We start from the raw sequence: 21,565 nt of genomic DNA on the forward strand, positions 1-21,565 counted from the left end.
TATAGAAAGCCCAGTATACACTGAGGTTCGATCTATTGACTATGTCAGTAATAGCAGCTTTTTCATTTCCCCCCTTGTAGTAGAAGTAATTACTTGCATTCAGAATGGATTCTCAGCCTTTATTAATCTCAGTGCAAAGCCTGTCCTGGGCTTTGAAAGCTACTGATTTATTTTTTTTTTGGTTAAAGAGACAGTATTCCTTTTCTATGGCCTGTTCAAATCTCTCATAAAAGGGAGCATAAAATTACGGGACAACTTAACCAACACTTAGTGATCAGTGATGTGTTTAAAGTTCCTGCGTTAAAAGTCTTAAAAGGCCTGAGAACAAATTATATTTTTTCAATACACAAAGAGGTGTTTCTTTGCAGCTTTACATTTATCCCATTAACATCAAAATAAAGCTGTGTGATAGATATTTAGGGTGAGATTCTCACCACTCATGCCTGGATGAGCTAGACAGAGAGGGCACAAGGAAGAGGCTCCCTATACTTCCACAGGGAACAGTCATCTTGGTAGCTGTATTCCAGGCTGGAAATCCTGCCACCTAGGCCTGTCCTAGATCAAATAGTGCCCGAGGCGAGGAGCATCTTCACCCTCCCCCACACATATACCCACAAGCGCATGGCTGACAACATTCTAGAAGGTATGAGGAAAATGTAGTTCTCAAAGTCTGGAGGTCCCACAAGATTCTACAATGGTCCAGAACATGATAGGAGTTTAGTGAAAAATAAATCCACATACAGAATACCTGAAACATTTTACTTCAAACATTCTATTTTCCCTTTTGTCCCTAACAACAGAAACAGCACCCTGAGCCTGGCACCTCCCAAGCCTGGCACCCCAGATGGCTGTCTGAGTCGCCTATCCCTAAATCCGGCCCTGCTGGGCCCTACTGAAGTCAGTAGGCGTTTTACCATTAATTTAAATTGAGTCAGCTTTTCACCTCATGAGTGCAAGGTAGGGAGTGTCTATGCCATGAGCAGTGCTAGACATCCCAAAGAGCCCCATTCCATTCCCAGGGGCTGGCACTGGGGAAAGTGCAGGTGGACCTTTTTAAGGTATAGTAGTAGTTGTATTTTGTGTGCATGTATTCTCTGAAAACAGAATGCCAGGGGTGTGGTATCTCTTTGCACCTCACGTTAACAGAGCTGAGATTTCAATACCTGCAATCTGGTCCTTTGGATAAAAGAGTATTTTATTATAAGCACACATAGTAACTTTTTTTACTCATTCATATTTTGCAATAATAATCCCCCCTCCCCCGAAAATAATGGGCGGTAATCATCTATAGCAGTGGTCCCCAACCTTTTTCGTCTGGCAGGCGCCAGACAAAGGACCGTGGCAGCGGTCGAGGTGGTGACGCCTCTGGATGACGCCACTTGTCGGCGGCAAGTGGCGTCATCCAGAGGTGTCGCTGCCGAAATGCCGCCAAATTTCGGTGGATGCTCGACCGCCGGCCAGGACACGGGCATGGTGCCCGCGGGCACCGTGTTGGGGACCTCTGATCTATAGCATTGTCTAGTGGTTACAGCTGGGAACTGGGAGTCAGGAGATCATGGTTCAACAACCACCTCAGGCACTGATTCACTGTTATTTAGCCTCCCTGTGTGAAACCTCTGTAAAGCACTTTGCATGAAAGACGCTGTGAAGGTATTAACAAGGGGAAGAAATGATCATATTTTATTGAAATACAACAATGGAGCCGCCCTAGGTTTCACTGCTTTTGTGGCAATTTTTGATAGTTTGAGTTACTTAAATTTGGCAGATATATACGTTTTTAATTCATGCTGTCTTGGGAGCACAAGAAATGATAAAGGCATTTTGTACCCTCTTGTAAGACAGCAAAATTTATAGAGAGACTCAGAAGCTTTGTAGCTTTAAATTCTGATAGCACTGCTAGGGTTATCTAGTTCTTACCGTTCTGGATATAAAACCACTCTACGGAAACAAGGACTCATTGCTGAAACTCCCCGAATCCTTGTAAAACCTTAATAGTGTGTTGACTGAAAGTTAACACCAACACTCAACAAGATTTTACTTGGCATTTTTAGATTAACTAAGTTTTGTCAGAAACAAACATTTAGCAACAATGCTAGAGGAGATTCAAAGCTTTTAAGAAATACACATCAAGTAAAGTAAAACATTGATATAACCGAAGAGCCGAAAAAGCAGCTCTGGCTCTTGATTTACAAGCTGAACTTAAACTGATAAACATTTATAATAAAATTCGTAGAGTGGGGATAGCTCAGTGGTTTGAGCATTGGCTTTCTAAACCCCACATTGTGAGTTCAATCCTTAAGGGGGCCACTTAGGGATCTGGGGAAAAATCAGTATTTGGTCCTGCTAGTGAAGACAGGGGGCTGGACTCAATGACCTTTCAGGGTCCCTTCCAGCTTTATGAGATAGGTATAGGTATTTTCTCAGGGATGATTTGGAAGTTTCTAACCATGAAGGTAATTTAAAAATAAAACCACAAGGATCTGCCTTTAAAGCAGGTACATGGAAAGTTGCTATTGTGCCTTGATGGAAAGCTGGCTAATGCAAAGGACTCTGTAGGACAAATTGACAAGGCCTCATAACACTTTTCCAAATCATTTAAAACCTCTCTAATACAGGCTAGCAATATAATATTAATAAGGGAACTTCCACATCAGTGAGTTTAGTTGCCATTATTTTGGATGTGTATAATGCTGACAGAGCTGGTATATGAATACATTTTAGTTAGTTCTGATCTCTTTACTGCATAGAAATTGCACTGCCTTCTTTATCTACCTTTAATGCTGATGTGCAGCAGATCATTATACACAATTTATTACAGGCATGGTATTTTTATAGATTTTATCTAGAATGCTATATAAATATCTAAAACATTGCTGCAGTTCATGGCCTAGCGTCAGGTTTGCCCATTTTGCATGTATTAGAAGATAACACCAAATAGGATAAAAAAATATGAATGTCAAAATGCCAGTAAAAAGAAATCCACAAGAGTGTAGACTTCTTTAAGTGCTACTGACAATTCAGACCCCAAGAAAAAAATAGTCCTGCAGGCTGGAATTTTGACAGATCAAAAGGAAGCTAGATGTCTTGCTTTGCTGTTTGAAAGAAAATGTACTTTTTGCCTGATTAATGATCTGTGAAGATAAATGGAGTTTTGTTTGCATGTGAACTGCAGGATCAGATTTTAAATAAAATTGTTCAGTGGACTTTAAAGATATTTTATCTTTCTGCTAAAACAGGGTTATAAATGAAAAAGGAGCCTGTAGCATATAGATTAAGGGCCTAATCATTCATGACCTTCCGGCATTTAACATGCAGAACTGCCACTGAAGTCAATGAGAAGTTTGTGTGCCAAACGGATTTCAAGACTGGATAAGTTCTGGATAGATTTGACAGTCCAAGTGGATGAAGTATAGTACAATGCATTAAATTCCATGCATGACTGAATTACAGGAGGAGGCTAGTTCAGCTGCATTCTAAGATGTTGGAAAGAGTAAGATTAGGCGGGGGGAAATTAGTGCATTGTCACCAGTAGCATATGTCAGAAGATATTGATGGGATGACATTCTAATATTTTTATTTAGGCCATGATAATTCTTTTAATGCTATTTGAGGACTTTGACTAGTGAAGAGAAATAAGAGTTTTCTGTCTTTGATGCTGTAGTTTTCATATGTCATTTGCTTCCAATAGCATAATTCCTGAGAAAATTTTACTTGTGTTGTCATTGTATTGACAGTGTCAGGGATGCTGGACCAATTGGTACAGTGGCGGTGCTCAAAGCCATTGAACCAAACTATAAACCCTGTAAATGATGGAAACCACTTCAAGCCAGGGGGTCCTGCTGCACCCCCCAGGACCACTAGTTCCACTCCTATGGACAGTGCTCAACAACTACATAATACACACATTTGGAATTGCAACGTTTTATAGTTCAGTTCTTGTTTTGTAACTTTATTAACTCCCACACCACAGCTTTACATTTCTGTGGTTCATGGTGCAAAGTAGAGGAAGCAATGAATCAGTTCTAATAAAAATGCATAATCCTAGCATTAATGTGCTCTTTATACATATTGATAAAGAACTCAGTATAAAAAATCATTTCTCCACTTATCTTCCTGAATCTTGTTATCTCTGTGTGATTAACTGCATAACAAACATAAGAGAAGACATTTCATAAATTCAAAGCACATTGGGTCAACTTGTCTGAGCAAGCTCTTCACAAGATTCCAGTGAAGGTTGGTAGCTTTATGAAAATAAAGCTGGACTATAATGGCTTCTGTAAACATTAATGCCCAATTGTTGGTGGTGTATCATGTTAGGGCATTGTTCTTTAGACTATGTTTAAGATGATCGTTTCTCATTACATTCTCACAATTCCCACAAACTTCAAGGTTGTTTCTCGAGTGTATCAATGGGGGAGAGCTGACTATAAATGAGCATTTAATACATTAACTAATACTATTTATATGCCTAGTGCAATGGAAGCACATAGTGTTTTACTACATACATGGATTCCATGACCCTAGAAACTTCAAATCTAAGTTGAAATGAGAGCAAACAGGAGAGAGTAACCATAGAAAGTGTAGGAGAAGTTATGGATGAGGAAGAGGACAACATAATGATAGACTCATCTGAGAGGTTAATGCTTTTTAGGCACACACAACAAAGGTGTTTTTTTCCCCCTCTCAACTATATTTTATTCCTTTTTACATTTATAATTTTGAATACAACATAAGCATCCATGACTTTGCTATATTAAAATTGTTCTGAAATTGCCTGCAATGTGCCTTTGACTACAATGACCCTCTTGTGTTATACCTGCCTTTAATTTTCTACCGTATATAAAGTAATTTATTTCAGCATACCACAATTTATTACAACACATTTCAATGCCTGGACAACATATATCGAGCCAGATCTTCAGCTGGTGTAAAATAGAATAGATCTATTATTGTCAATGCAGTTAGGCCTAGCTGCTAGACCACTGCAGCTAGACCAGCTGAGACTCTGGACCATAAACTCTTGTGTGCTTAACCAGCATATAAAGTGCAGCTAAAAAGGTCCTTATAGCACCTCCTTTACATGGCATTTTCTGTTTTATTCATTAGGGAAAATTACATATTAGTAATTGTGCTTGCCCTAGAGATTTATAGTTCTACTTACCAGAATCCTTCATGCCCCCAGCACCTGTCACCTACCAGGATTTAAATCACAGGAGGTATAAAAAAAATCAGGTTCCACCCTCTTTCTCCAATTATTTTAAAAGCAAACAAACAACATAGGAGATTTGTAAGTTTTTACAGCACAGCAAGAATTATGTAAGAAAGGAAGAAAGTTGGTTGGAGGAAGAGGAAGCATTGTGACACACAATTACCAGAGTGCAATCTCCCCTCATTTATAGTCCTCCTTTTCTCCCATTCTAGAAATTCCATACAGCAATTGGACATGGTGAGCAGTGTGAACAAAACCAAGGTGGCTTTACTTAAAGTGGTAACCTGTAGAAATATCTAACCGAGGTCAACACTGGAGGAGGATAGATTTAGCCAATAAGGAGTAATAAAGAGGGAGGAAGGGCCAGCAGAACAACCGTACATATATACAACTTATCAGCTACCTAAAAAGGATGGCAATAACTCTAGCAGAGAATCTGAGAACAGACATGAAGAAGGATGCCTGTTTTGACTGTGCAGCGTATTAATACAGTCGTCATTCTACCTAGCAATCCCATCTTTAGAAACTCTGTTGTTTTGACCTTGGAAATACATGATAAAAATAGATTCTTAGACTTCCAGAAAGGCTTTGTCTATGCTAAATAAAATTTGATAGCTCTCTTTACTGCTAAACTATCAAGTTCCTGAGTCACAGAAAACACAAAATGATTTATATGAAACTTCAATTTTTAGGGATAAAATCCAGAGATAATCTGAGAAAACAACTGTGTCTGTAAACAGGCAGATAAGGAGAATGAGCAGATAACAACTGAACTTAACTCCTCCCTTGCTCCTAGCAGAGGGATAATCAGCTAAAAAACAGGACTCTTCAAAAGCAAATAAGAAATACTGATCTCCAAGCGGCTCAAATGGAGATCCACATAGCACTTAAAATACACATCAGTGGTGGAGACAAAAGCCATTTTTTCTACTGGATTATGTGTAGAAGAAATTGTATCTGTTTGCTAAGATTGCTGAGCCCAAGACCCTTATTGAGCTCAAGAAAGACATGGGTGAGATCTTTTTGAGAGCAACTCATAACAAAAAGTGCTGCAAACAGAGTGTAAGTGACCTAGATGGAAGGTGAAAAAAATCTCCCTCACTCGTTTACTCTCCAAAACATCAGAGTGATGCAGAAAGGGTTGCTAAACACAATGGGACACAGTATGAGGTGATCTAAACACAGCAGAAGACTCCAGTATGTGCTTAACAGGGGGGTCTGTCTGGTCCAGAAGATAAGGACCTAGGGTTGATGGGGATAGTTTCAGACTGATCCAAACAGATCTTTTGTAATATTCCTGAAAACTCCTAAATACATGTATGCACAGAATTTACCCAGACTCCTTCCCATAGAACTATAGGAATGTTTTTAGGGCTCAGTCTAGGCCAGTGGTTCTCAAACTTTTTTTTTCCACAGACCACTTGAAAATCACTGATGGTCTCGGCGGACCACTTAATGATCTTTCCAAATGTTGTTTGCACTGTTAGCTAACTATTGTGAAGTGCTTTGGATAAAAGCGCTATATTCTACAAATAAAAGCACACATCTCATATTTTAATATCAGTAATCTTACCTTTGTAATGCAATGGATGTGCCCTCTCTCCCCCACTGTGGCAGCCCCCGAGCTTGGGCTGGGAAGGAGAGAGGTATCTCCCACACCACAGAGCTGAGGCTGGGAAGGAGGGCTCTCTCTCCCCGGCAGCCGCAGCCCTGGAGCTGGGGAAAGTCGCCTCTTTCTCTGACTGCCGCAGCCCTGCACATCCCAAATTCCCCCCACCCCACCTTCTCTCCTCATTGCCCCTTCCCACCTACTCCCTATTCCCCCCAAAGTCACCATCTCACATTACATGTGCGTCATCTCCAGGGTCCAGGCACCTAATTAGTGGAGCCACGTCTGCACGGCTCCACTAATTAGGTGGGTGCCCATTCATTCTCTTGTGTGCAGCCACCCAGGCGCGCACCTTAGAGGGAACTATCCGCGGACCACCTGAATGGAGTCCCCGGACCACAGTTTGAGAACCTCTGGTTTAGGCAGCTGAACACCTTGATACAAAACTGAAGTGACTTTGCCATGGTCTAGAAGCAAGCCAGTCTGCTGTGGGTGTCCCATAGCTGTGGTAAATCTGAAGGTACACTTCTTCCGACCTAGGGATTAGAGACTGCCAACTGCGCAAGTTTACCTGATTATTGTATTCACTCCTGAAATCCTTTGAAGGTCATGAGCTGGGCTTCCATCCAAGGAGTATTGTCTGGAAGCTACTAACTATTCTGCAACCATCTGGCCCAAACTTCAGAGGTGGTGAGCATCCTATTTTTCAAAAGAAGTCACTGGGTTCTCATACCATTCAAAATCAGACCTGTTGCTATAAGTACAAAAATACAGGACAGAGCCAAATTCTCTAGAACAGTACTCTGTTGTGCTTTGCTGGTGTTGACAGTAGAACTAGGAGGGAAGGTAGCAAGAGAGGAGCGTGAAATGTATCGCTTAACGATTGTTGAGAGTAAGCAGTGCTGCTGAACTGAAGGTCAAAAATGCTTTTACAAACTATGCTCTTTTCCCAGAAAGCTAGTGACCCTTGTGGGAGAAGCATGTTCATTAATGTTCCTTTTCTTCTAGACAACCAAGCTCGGGATTGTGTTTCTCTCTCTCTTTTTCCTCTACTGGGGAAAAAAATGTTAGCAGGAAAATGCAGAGCTCAAAACAGGAATGGGGCTGTCGCCATTTTTCCAGGATGAAGGTTGGTGGGACTCTGTCAAGGTTGTCCACTGAGGTCAATGGAACTAGACTCATTTACACCAAGTCAGGGTCTGGCCCAGCATCTGAATGGTGAGCCAAGTCTCAGAGCATAGGCCTCTAGCAAATCCAGTGTGAGTAGTTAAGCAACTCTATTGAGCGCTATAACTAATGAGCCAGTTAAAATGGATGTAAAGAAATTTGACACTGTTTAAGTGGCACAAAGCAGCCATGGTAAACCAGTGAATCTGGCCAGGAAGCAGGAGAGAACAGAGTATCTTTATGGGCCTGATTCTGATCTCACTTACACTAGGCACGCCATTGAAGTCAATGGAGTTTATCCTGGTATAAGAAGACTTCATATATCCAGAAGAAGAGGCAAAAAAGGATGGTGAGAAAAAGAATGCAGCTTATATATAGGGGTGTGTGTGTGCATTCATACACAGTGGCACCGACTCAGTTATGCACTCTATTTCCTCCCCACCCCCAAGCTGGTAGCTGGTATTACATTTAATGTATGGGATGGTAAACATTATGCATGTACAGTTAACACAAAAGGGAACATAAATCCACTATCATTCAGCGCTAACCATTACAGCTCAGTTATGCCTCTGCGGGGAAGCAGAGTGTGGGGAGTAGAGTGTGCACTGCATGGCAGGCCTTGCTGCAGCTCTAAAGGATGCTGTGATAAATGAAAGCGGGTGGGGGGATAGCTCCCTTTTATGGACACCCAGCCAGCCAGTTAGTTATAAATCCCTCTTGGTAGTTGTTCTCTACTTGCTTTACCTGTAAAGTGTTAAAAAGTCTCCCTGCATAGGTAAAAGGAAGGGAGTGGGCACCTGACCAAAAGGGCCAATGGGAAGGCTAGAAATTTTTAAAATTGGGGGGAAAAAACCTCTTTGGCTGTCTGTTTGTTCTCCCAGAGATCAGGGACAAGGCTGAAACTATGCTGTAAAAAGTCTGAGCCAGGTATGAAAATCATCAGATCATACCTAGAAACTACTCATTTGGAACCCCAGATATGTAAGTAGATCAGGAAATGTCTAGGAAGACGCAATTAGGTTTCTCTTATTTCTTTATGGCTTGTGAACTCCTCTGTGTTAACCTTAGGTGCTTTTGTTTTGCTTGTAACCTTTAAGCTGGACCTGAAAAGAGCTATCCTGATGCTTAATCCTTGAAATGTTTTTTTTAATCTAGCAAAAAGCCTAAATTCCAAATATATTGTCTCTTTTTGTTTTTAGTAAAATTTACCTTTTTTTAATAACAGGATTGAATTTTTATGTCTTAAGAGGTTTGTGCACATGCTGTTTAATTAGCTGGCAGCAACAACTAATTTCCTTTGTTTTCTTTTTCAGCTCTTCCTGGAGGGTGAGGAGGTGTGTGAAAGGGCTTGAGGGTATCCCCATAGGAAGGAATTCCCAAGTGTGCACTTGGGTGGTGGCAGCAAGGTCAGAGAAAAGCTGTAACCTTGGGAGCTTAATACAAGCCTGGAGGGGTCAGTATTAATTTTTAGAATCCTTGCGGGCCCCCACCTTCTGCACTCGAAGTGCCAGAGTGGGGAATCAGCCTTGACAGATGCAGCAAGCACTTTGTCCAGTGCAGATACCCTGGGGCCTTTGTGCCACTCATGTCTTACCCAGACAACTTCCCTGGGATGAGGCTTGCTTGCTCCAAACTCTTGCTCTGAGTGGAGGGAGGCAGATTACACCTGCACCTGCATCACTGGACTGGGGACAAAGACGCATGTAGTACAGGTGCAGGCATAATTTAGATCTATACCTGAATGGGAGAACTTATCCTGTCCATACTGGGCCCAGTCCAACTCCCATTGAGATTGTATCAGGCATTGTATGATGTGAAAATGCTCTGTTTTCTCATAATCTTATGTAAAGAAGTCCCTCCCCTCCTTCCCCCACAAAAGATCCTAACCGTTTTCTTGTAAAACAACAAGGTATTAAAGACTGAAATACAATGGTAGTTTCCCTCCTACATTATGTTCGTCCATAAAAAGCCGGAAGCCTAGTTTTAGAGTATCCTTTCCTCAGCATTACCAAAATGAGAAAAAATTTCAAGGAGGTCACTCTCAGTGGAGAGAAACTTTCTACAAAAGACCTTGTCTCCCTAGTGATGAGAATGTCTACAAAGGAATTCTCTCAATAATGCAAACCCACAAACCCTCCAACGATTCACAATTTCAACAAAGCAAAAAAGCAGAAGGTGCACAGAGCACAGAACGTTTTCCTTTTGGGCCATTTAGAAAATAAATTGGGCTGATTAATGGGAGTGGTTAATAGCATAAAAAAACTAACTTTGTAAAACTTTCTTATTTGTAGTAATCACAGATGTTTATTAAAATCATAAATTCAGTTAGTGAGATGCAAGTTCTGAGAATAAGGCACTAAAAAGCCTTTACATACAGTAAAGGATCAAAGAGAAAGATCCCTCTCAACCAGCAGGTCCGACCTTAAGCTATATTTTAGTCTTTCATCAAGTGACAAGTTTTGAAATGGCTGTTTTTGACAAGTGCTGAAGTATCTGAATCACTCCATTTCCACCATTTAAAATAATAGTGGGGTTTGAGAGAACATTAGGAGATGGAAGGCTGGGGGAAAAAAAGCTGTCTGAATCGTAGGTACAAACAAGGTAATCATAGGTGACAGGGACAAGCAATTTATTGTCTGTTTGCTTTGCCACAACTATGAGGAAAATTCATTCCTGAAAGTAAAGTCACTGGAGTTGCACAAGGAATGAATTTTGGTGCAACATGTCAACATATTAAATGTTGACTTTCTCCCATCATCTAGCATTTACAAACCTGGTATTTCTGAGTTACTTGTTTTGAAGACTGCATGTAATATTGCTAATTGCAGTATAAAAACTCCTGACTGAGCAATGCCTGGTTAAGAGACATCTAGCAGATCTATTTTGATATTTTTCAAATACTACAAATGTTTATTATAGCTCACAGAGTGTAAATCTGGAGCACCTGCATAAACCAGGTAGGCCAATGTGTTGACAGTAGAACTAGAAGGGAAGGTAGCAAGAGAGGAGTGAATGAATGAATTGGCAGAGATAGAAGCCTTAGAATGGGATTCACAAAAGCCAGCATATTAGGCGGCTCTCCACTTAAACAAGCCAATGGGAGATGCCAAGCTGAGAGATGTGTGCTAAGCCCCACCCCTCTCTTGGAGATAGGCTTCAGGGAGGCACCTCCCTCGGCTTGGATTTCTCAGCTGCAAATCCTCTTGTTGTTAAGCGCCTACACTGTTTTAGAAAGAAGCTGGTGGGTGAAAGGAGGAAGATGATGACAACTTCCTTCATAACTTTTACCCAGTGATTAGGGTACTCACCTGGGATGTGGGAGATCCCCAGGTCAGGCCCCCCCTCCACCTGAGGGGGAGAAGGGATATGAACTGGGATCTGCCACCTCAGGTGAGTGCCGGAACCACCACTTGGTTGTGCTATGGATTAGATAATGAAAGAATCATTGGGCCAAAGAGAGAGTACTCTATAGTTTGGTACTTAGAACACTCATCTGGGAGCTGGAAGACCCAACATCCAGTCCCACTGCTCCAATTACTTTCTTTTAACTATCTCAGGTGGAGGAGGGACTTGAACCAGGCACTCCCACATCCCAGGGGAGTACTCTAACCACTGCACTAAAAGATATTACGGAGGTGGGCTTCCACACTCACTTCTCTACCTTCTCCATGTGTTTTGTGTATAGGAGGCCAGTCCAGTAGGTGACGCCAGAGCATGTGTACTGGATTGGGCCCCACAGTGAGTTAGGTGGACAAAAGCCTATCTTCCCCTGTTTTATGCATCACTGTGGGGTTAGGCATCCGGATGCCTGGTGTGGGGATATGCACATGCACAGAGGCAGAAACACAGGTGCCCAGGGGCACTTATACTGCAAGAACTGAGGTGCTGAGCAAGTTTAGGCATCTACAGAGTTTGGTGGGAGCAGAATGGGGGTTTTGTGAATCCCAGTGGGGCCTGACTCTGGAATTTAGGGCACCTAGAGTTGCAGTTAGGCACCTAAGTCCTTTTGTGAATCTAGCTTCTGGCAAATAAGGCATAGGACTGGGAACAGTGAGCTGCTGGTTTTATTCCTGGTTTTGTCATAAACTTTGTGTGATGTTGGGCTAGTTGCTTAGCATAAATTTTACAATCTGTATGCCTTAAAACTAGATACTTAAATCCATATTCTGGCAAGTAAAACCAATTCACATTTGCTTCAACGGGAATTGTGTTTTCAGCACTTTTGAAAATTAGCTGTTTATTTATGTGCCTAAGTATATATTTAAGGATGAAATCCTAACTCCATTGAAGTTAGTGGCAAAACGCCCATTGACTTTAATGGGGCTAGGATTTCGCTCTAAATGTCTAAACAATAGGCACCCAAGTGTTAAAAATGTTGTTCCTCAACCCTGGGCTTCAGTTCCTCCAGCTGCATAATAAGGATATTAATAATTACCTACCTACTGAAGTGTCAGGAGGCTTAATTCATTAATATTCATAAAGTTCTTTGAGATCTGCAGTGTTAAAGCACAATAGAAGAATTAAATGGTATTATTTTCCAGCAACCATCTTTGATCCCTGTTTGTACCTGCTTAGGAAGTTTGATTTTTTGTTTGTTTTTTAACATGAATGTATTCCTTTGAATGGTACCAGACTGATAACCCTGAAGACCTATATTTCTAGAGAAGAGCGGTAGCACTGGAAGCTTAATTGGAAGTTTCTTCTTACCACCTATGTGCCTCAAGCATAAAGTGGTGAGACCACCAGGCTTGTTCAGCTCTTGATCTCTCTGAGACAACCAATAAAGGAATCAACTGTGCAGACGTGGAGAACTGTTTTGGGACCACCACAACATTTCATGAAGCTCTCAGAATTACTTTGGTCTCTACCAAACTGGGCTGTATTTGCATCAGTGATTTAGAGTTGAAAAGCTCCATCTCCCAGCTGAAATCAACCACCATCATCCACTTGTTCAGTGAAAGGAAATGCATGTTTTGATCAGGATGCCAGTTTTTCTCTCTGATCTCCTGGTGTCTAGATTGATTAGTGGTCTATTTTCTAGGCAATTTGCTACTTAAAAGTTTCATCTGCTTATTCAGAGTTTTCAGAAGGCTGCTGTTGCCAATTCCAGAAGGGTTTCTTACAGTTGGAGGTCATTGTGCCAACATATTTGCACGCTTTGCATGACATTTTGTCATATAGTGTTGGGTAATTGGTTATATGTATGTGAACAGCTGTATAAGCTTTTGTTTATAAGATTTCAAAAAAAGCTTGTGTTGCCTTCTTGAGATCTGCCAGTCAAGGGAAGATGAGAGTAAAATGTATATGAATGTGCCTCAAGCACTGAAAATTAGCTTCTTTTATTTCTGAGCAGATTCTATGATATCTTGAGGCATGGCTCCTTTGTGTGGTTATTGTAGAAGTTTGAGTAACACAGATGTACTGCTGCTGGACCAGCATCTGGGTTGCATTTTTATTTTCTAAAGTAATTTTAATATTGCATCACTTTGCACATAAACTTATTTCTTCATATGAATTGGCTGTTTCCCTGAACATTTAAAATATTTTAATTTTGGCTTTAGGGGCTCAATCCTTCATGTGCTCAGCACTCCTATCCCAATCATGCAAAGCACTTAAGAACATTTTATGCATTAAAGCACTTAAGCTTAATTTTACACATTAAAATAAGTGGGATTACTTGCTCAAAGTTCAGCACATAAATGCTTTCTCGGTTTGGGACCAGAGTACTAAATGGCTTGTAAGATTGAGGGGATTGGGCTGCCAGTCTTTTCTATGTCAAGTGTCAGAGGGGTAGCCATGTTAGTCTGGATCTGTAAAAAGCAACAAAGAGTCCTGTGGCACCTTGAAGGCTAACAGACGGATTGGAGCATAAGCTTTCGTGGGTGAATACCCACTGCGTCAGACGCATGTCTTTTCTATGTAATAAATACGTAGCAGTGTACAAGCCTGTTCCTTTTCTTCTGCAAATGCACATCAGATAGATAGGAGAATGCAAGGAAACAGTGTGACAATATTGATCAGTATGGTAAGCAGTGCCTTTTGCACACCAGCGGCTTAACTTTTGTCAAGTTTTTGCAGGAATTACTACAATGGTTTGTTTTAAGAAGAGTGACATGGTCAAAGCAATGGGTTAGGAGAACGATCTTTGTAGTTGTGTTCTGAATGAACTGGATCTGAGCAGGACAAGATTGTATTTACCAAGGTCAGAGAACAGGATGCTGCAATAATCAAGATGTGAGATGATGACAGCAGAGTTTTAGCTGCATGGATGGAAAGGAAAAGCTGTATCTTGGAGATGTTATAGGTAAAGAATCTGCAAGATTTAGATAGCCGGATGTGATAACCTAGATAGAGGACATCAAGGTTACGGGCCTGACAGGAAAAATAGTGGTGTTGTCCACCATGATCATGAAAGGATATGGAGAGGTGCTTTGGGGGGAAATTAAGAGCTCTACTTTAGCCACAATGAATTTGAGCTGACAGCTAGACATCCACGTGGAGTTGTCAGAGAGACAGGCCGAGAGTTTAGTTTGGACACAAGGAGACAAATCCAGAATAGAGAGGTAGATCTGTAAGTCATCAGCGTAGAGATGGTAACTCAATCTGTATTTGTGGATATGATTACCCAAAGATAAACAGTAGAGGAATAAGAGAAAGGACCAAGGAAGGAGCCCTGTGGAACCCCCACTGCAAGTTAGAGGTGGGAGGAAGTGGATCTGCCACATGACATGCTGAAGGAGTGATTAGACAGCGAGGAGGAGAACCAGTAGAGGACAGAGTCACAGAAGCCAAAGGGGGACAAGATTTACGCAAGAAGAGCATGACTGACTGTATCAAAGGTGGCTGACAGGTCAAGGAAGATGAGGATGGGGTTCTGAGCATTGACTAAGAAGAGATTATTAGCGACTTTGGTCAGTGATTTCAGTGGAGAGCAAGGGGTTGAAACCGGATTGGAGAGAGTCTAGCATGGAATTAGAGACCAGAAACTCCAGACAGGGATGGTAAACAGTGCGTTCAATGATTTTAGAGAAGAGACAGTAGTTGGAAAGACAAATGCAGTCCACGGTGGGTATTTTTAAGATGGGAGAGATTAAAGCATGCCAGTATTGTGAGGGAAAAAGCCAGAGGAGAGTGTTGCTTGCATTGAGATAGTAGAAAAATGAAAATAAATCTCCTTCCCATCCTCTTCCATTTGAAAAACACCAGTTCTCTCCCCCACGGCGTTTTAAGCCTCCGAAACACAACCTAGCTCTGGTGTGTTTATTTGTTTGCACACCACCATCAATCAACCAGGACGTCAGCAGTAATGTGCATAGCTCTGGGAATAGTGTTTTGTTAGTTAACTGCTGCTGCACAGCCAGCAAGGGAAATAAGTACAAAAATGATTTCTCTATGTAGGTACAACTAAAATAATGTGGTTTCTCACCAGTGGAACTGACGATTGTTTCAGAAAATGATGTTTAAAATCTGTAAGACGCTGCCTCCCCATAATAGATTCATAGATTTCAAGGCCAGAAGGGACCATAGGGATCACCTAGCCTGACCTCCTGGATAACACAGGCCATAGAGCAGCAAAGAATCCTGTGGCACCTTATAGACTAACAGACGTTTTGCAGCATGAGCTTTCGTGGGTGAATACCCACTTCTTCGGATGCAAGTAGTGGAAATTTCCAGGGGCAGGTATATATATGCAAGCAAGAAGCAAGCTAGAGATAATGAGGTTAGTTCAATCAGGGAGGATGAGGCCATAGAACTTCCCTAAATTAACTCCTAGAGCAGATCTTTTAAAAAACAGCCAATCTTGATTTAAAAATTGTCAGCGATGGAGAATCCACCACGATCCTTGGTAAATGGTTAATTACTTTCACGATTAAAAATTCATGTCTTATTTCTAGTCTGAATTTGTCTAGCTTCAACTTCATGATAATAATAATAGGAGATACACCTATCTCCTAGAACTGGAAGGGACCTTGAAAGGTCATTGAGTCCAGTCCCCTGCCTTCACTAGCAGGACCAATTTTTGCCCCTGATCCCTAAGTGGCCCCCTCAAGGATTGAATCACAACTCTGGGTTTAGCAGGCCAATGCTCAAACCACTGAGCTATCCCTCCCCTTCCAGTCACTGGATCCTGTTGGACCTTTCTCTGCTAGACTGAGAGGCCATTATTAAGTATTTGTTCCCCAGGTAGATACCTATAGACTGTAATCAAGTCACCCCATAACAGGAACCTGAAGGAAGGCCACACTTTGGGCCTAAACTCCTTGACACAGTATGCTTTTGAAATGCATTTACACTACCTAACTTGCTTAACATCATTTCACTGTTTTTAGAACCAATTCCTTTTCTAGCATCTACAAAACATGTGTTGCATCAAATATCCTGGCTCAATTTTGATAAATTACAAAACATCAAAGTAAATTGGATAGCTAATAAATAATAAAAAATCCAGTTTTAATTGGTCTAGTAATCACGAGCTAATTGAGTAGCGCAGAGTGGGCAAAGGTATAAAGAACAGCATGTTGGCATTTGGTGTCATTAGTACTTTAGATGCCAGTGCACTACAGTATTTCTAATACAACAACATGACTGTAAGTTGCAGAAAATTATGATTCCACCTAGTTTAAGTTGATTTAATTTAAGTTACAGGTAATGTAGAAATCTGGCAGAATTTGGCATTCTATGTACAACATGAATATGATAAAATGATAAGCACCTAAGAAATATTATAGATTGAGTCTCTCATCATATTAAAACTAGCAGGAGTTATACTTGGTTCGGAAAGAGGAAATAGGATGAGGCCCAAATGAATGTTTCTGGTCTAACCAATCCGATAAGTGGCCAGATGGTCCCACTGAATGGGACCATTGGACTTCTATAGGCATGGGAGAATACATTAAAAACCCACTTCCTTCCCACAAATAGAGGGATACATATTAAAATAATAGACTGGTTAGGTATTTTTCTAATCATGGTACTAACTGCTATGGACCCAATCTGGCTGCCATTATGGAGAAATTCCCATAGGCTCAAATTGGAGTAGGATCAAGCCACATTAGCAACAGCCTAGTCTGAAAGTAGAGGTTTGGAAGTATAATACTTAGATACTGTTAAAGTGCTGACAATGTTAAATCACTAGGACTTTGACACCATTCTCATTCGGTGTCCCTGGCGAAGGTGCTGGTACATTAGGAATAATAGTAATAAAATTCAGTATTTTGGGTTGACATTCCCAAGGTAATGGATTTTGGAGGAGTGGGTTGGATGGAGGACATAATGAGCAAGCACAAGCACTGCTGACTTGTTAGCCCAGCAGGAAATGGTCTCCTGTCAAACAACAGAAACAGCAAAAGTGCAAACTCTGAGCTTCCTCAAAAGGCCACTGAATTCATTTCATTTTACATTGGGTCCCCTGACTCCTCCCCTCCCCTATAAACTTGTGAACTTCAAAACCAAAAAAAGGCCATTGAAATGCAAATATTGTTAAGCAACCAAAGAAACTGGATTATTAAAAGCTACATTAACACAATGGTAACATTGCAGAAGATGCAAAAGTTAAGATCCCAACAGCAACCCAGCCATTTTGTAATACATATGTAATCTTTAGTTAATCTGTCATCATAAAAAGAATACTAAAATACAGCTTTTAAAAGAAAAATGGGCTTAGAAAATAATATTATTATTTATTTTATTCCAGCGCCTGGAATTCCCACTCATGGATTAGAATCCCATTGTGTCAGGCACTGTGAAAACACAGAACCAAAAAGACTGTTGCTATTCGGCATAGCCAAATAAACATTGGCTTTAATGGTCTTATGCAATTTAAAGCCACTGTGAGTTAGGCTCCTTAACTTTGTTTTTTAATATTAGAAAAAGCTCATGTAAATTTAATGTTTAATTAACAGCATTTTCTCCATTTAACGGAAACAAAAATGAAACTTTTCTCACATGGTTGTATGTAACCAAAGATTTCTAAATGAAAGTCAGTGGGGTTCATGTGGATTTACATCAGTGCAACTCAGAACAGAATCTGCCCAGTAATTTTCTGTATTGATCAGTAATAGTGTGATTTAAACAGGAACCCTTTATTATGTTAAAGAATAATTATTATTTGATAGTCTGTTCTATTGTTTTTGGAGACTATCTATTCTCATGTAGTAAGGGAAGTTAAAGACTACAAAGTTACTTGGTGAACACTGTTTCTTTGTTCTGTAAACAGTAAAAGTACATCTGATTTCACAATAGGGAAAAGTGTGGATTTATATGCCACATTTTGTAAAACAAAGCTACTGTAAATCTTGTCTCTAACTCAAAATGCAGGGAAATCAATGCTGGATGCTCTAATTACTGAACCAAAGCCTGCTAAATATTGAACAGAAGCAAAAGTTTCTGCTTTCTAACCATTTGTATAATCGCTTATTATGAAGCCCTAAAATATCTGTTGCTAAGTGTTTATCTGCACTGTGATTCATGAATTAGATGGAAGATGAAACAGTCACTGCTACCGTTTTTATTTTTCAGTCTTTGGGTGATGGGGTGAGGGAAAACCAACTAGAGATAGATTTTATCCATTCTAAACCACTCACAGCATAATCTAATTATTTACACATTTTTATTGTGGAAGGGCTATTTGTGGCAACCCATCTTATTTTTCAAACCATCCTGCCACCTCCAGCAATGAAACAATTACATCCCTAATAATACAGATGGCGTACCGAATGTTGCAGCAACAGAACTTATGATTTAATGCCACAAATACTCTAACTGATTTTCATTAGCAAGAAATGCATAACATAAAAATTAGTTTAAAAGGGATCTTGTAAGTGTAAGTGAATATAACCTACACCCTATATGGATCAGGGGTGTGCAGGTCATATTATCCAATATGAACGAGTTATTAAGCTATGATGTCAGGACAAATACACCTTTCCCCCAGCAAGGACCAGTGTAAAGCGTGATTCCACTCTGAGAAATATTTATATGCCTTCTTACTCAATGGATCTGCTCCTTGTGAATATTTAGAGTCATATCTGCTGACTTTAGTGATAAAAGTAAGCAGGGGCGGCCTTAGGGAAAATGGCACCCTGGACCAACTTGTATTTTGATACCTCTGTCTCCCCATCCATCCCCTCATCGCCCCTGGACTCCACTGCCTCCCCTGCCCCCCTACCCATCCCCTCAGGCTGCCCATCTATCCCCCCAGGCTTCCCACCCTTCCCCACTGTCTCCCACCCAACCTCCCCCATTGCCCTGAGCTTCCTTCTGTGGCCTCGCACCCTAGGCCCACCCATTCCTTGCCTCTTGACCACGGTGTCCCCTGACCACGGTGACCTGGGTGGTCGCCCATATCACCCACCCATAAGGTCAGCCCTGAAAATAAGTTTACACTGGTTTTTGTTCCCTTTAGTCCTGCTGAGCTAAGACAGATGGAGCTGAATTGTGCTCCTTTTTGTGTATCATCAGAATAATTTAACCCATTTCCAACCGCACCTGTGCATTAGTGGCCCAGTCATCACTGAGGGCCTTAATTTGGCCTTCAGAACTATTATTACTGGTGATGGTAATAGGAAAAGGCAGGTGCTAGTAATGGGAGATTCGATTATTAGAAACATAGATAGCTGGGTTTGTGATGACCGGGAGAACCGTATGGTGACTTGCCTGCCTGGTGCGAAGGTTGCGGATCTCTCGAGGCATCTAGACAGACTTATGTGTAGTGCTGGGGAGGAGCCGGTGGTCGTGGTACATGTAGGTACCAATGACATAGGGAAGGGTAGGAGAGATGTCCTGGAAGCCAAATTTAGGCTGCTAGGGAAGAGACTGAAATCCAGGACCTCTATGGTGGCATTCTCAGAAATGCTCCCAGTTCCACGCGCAGGGCCAGGTAGTCAGGCAGAGCTTCAGAGTCTCAATGCGTGGATGAGACGATGGTGTAGAGAGGAGGGGTTCACGTTCATTAGGAACTGGGGAAACTTCTGGGATGGGAGGAGCATATACAGGAGAGATGGGCTCCACCTAAACCAAAGTGGAACCAGACTGCTGGCACTAAACATTAAAAAGGTTGTAGAGCAGTTTTTAAACTAGGAGATGGGGGAAAGCCGACCGCTGCAGAGGAGCATGATGACAGAGAATCTCCAGGTTTAGTCAGGAGCAGAGGACTGAAGAGTATAATGTAAGGGCCGGATCAGATGATAAACAGTCACATAAAAAAGAATCTGGCACATCAGAAAAAGGCAGGCTAATAAACAGGGACAAGTTTTTAAAGTGCTTGTACACAAATGCCAGAAGTCTAAATAATAAGATGGGTGAACTAGAGTGCCTTGTGATAAAGGAGGATATTGATATAATAGGCATCACAGAAACCTGGTGGACTGAGAGCAATCAATGGGACACAATCATTCCGGGGTACAAAATATATCGGAAGGACAGAACAGGTCGTGCAGGGGGAGGAGTGGCACTATATGTGAAAGAAAGTGTAGATTCAAATGAAGTAAAAATCTTAAGCGAATCCACATGTTCCATAGAATCTCTATGGATAGAAATTTCATGCTCTAGTAAAAATATAACATTAGGGATCTATTATTGACCACCTGACCAGGACGGTAATAGTGATGATGAAATGCTAAGGGAAATTAGAGAGGCTATCAAAATTAAGAACCCAATAATAGTGGGGGATTTCAATTATCCCCATATTGACTGGGAACATTTCACTTCAGGACGAAATGCGAGATAAAATTTCTCGATACTTTAAATGACTGCTTCATGGAGCAGCTGGTACGGGAACCCACAAGGGGAGAGGCAACTCTAGATTCAATCCTGAGTGGAGCGCAGGAGCTGGTCCAAGAGGTAACTATAGCAGGACCACTTGGAAATAGTGACCATAATACAATAACATTCAACATCCCTGTGGTGGGAAGAACACCTCAACTGCCCAACACTGTGGCATTTAATTTCAAAAGGGGGAACTATACAAAAATGAGGGGGTTAGTTAGGCAAAAGTTAAAAGGTACAGTGACTAAAGTGAAATCCCTGCAAGTTGCATGGGCCCTTTTTAAAGACACCATAATAGAGGCCCAACTTCAATGTATACCCCAAATTAAGAAAAACAGTAAAAGAACTAAAAAAGAGCCACCGTGGCTTAACAACCATGTAAAAGAAGCAGTGAGAGATAAAAAGACTTCCTTTAAAAGGTGGAAGTCAAATCCTAGTGAGGCAAATAGAAAGGAACACAAACACTGCCAACTTAAGTGCAAGAGCGTAATAAGAAAAGCCAAAGAGGAGTTTGAAGAACGGCTAGCCAAAAACTCCAAAGGTAATAACAAAATGTTTTTTAAGTACATCAGAAGCAGGAAGCCTGCTAAACAACCAGTGGGGCCCCTTGACGATCGAAATACAAAAGGAGCGCTTAAAGACGATAAAGTCATTGCGGAGAAACTAAATGGATTCTTTGCTTCAGTCTTCACGGCTGAAAAGGAAAAGGATGTTAGGGAGATTCCCAAACCTGAGCTGGCTTTTGTAGGTGACAAATCTGAGGAACTGTCACAGATTGAAGTGTCACTAGAGGAGGTTTTGGAATTAATTGATAA

General features: G+C 41.2%; 1 protein-coding gene and 1 long non-coding RNA gene across 2 annotated transcripts in view; one reads left to right on the plus strand and one right to left on the minus strand.

Annotated features, from left to right (window-relative positions):
* The window catches only part of NLGN1 (neuroligin 1), a 457,546-nt gene that overhangs the window by 116,850 nt on the left and 319,131 nt on the right, over window positions 1–21,565 (minus strand). The gene's annotated exons all lie outside the window — the stretch shown is intronic.
* On the plus strand, window positions 846–9,338 carry LOC120372370. Its single transcript, XR_005584927.1, has 4 exons — window positions 846–1,058; window positions 8,257–8,334; window positions 8,867–8,966; window positions 9,299–9,338. It is a non-coding gene; the product is annotated as an uncharacterized LOC120372370 (long non-coding RNA).

This window comes from Mauremys reevesii, linkage group 9 (assembly GCF_016161935.1).
Source record: "Mauremys reevesii isolate NIE-2019 linkage group 9, ASM1616193v1, whole genome shotgun sequence".
Classification (NCBI taxonomy): Eukaryota; Metazoa; Chordata; order Testudines; family Geoemydidae; genus Mauremys; species Mauremys reevesii.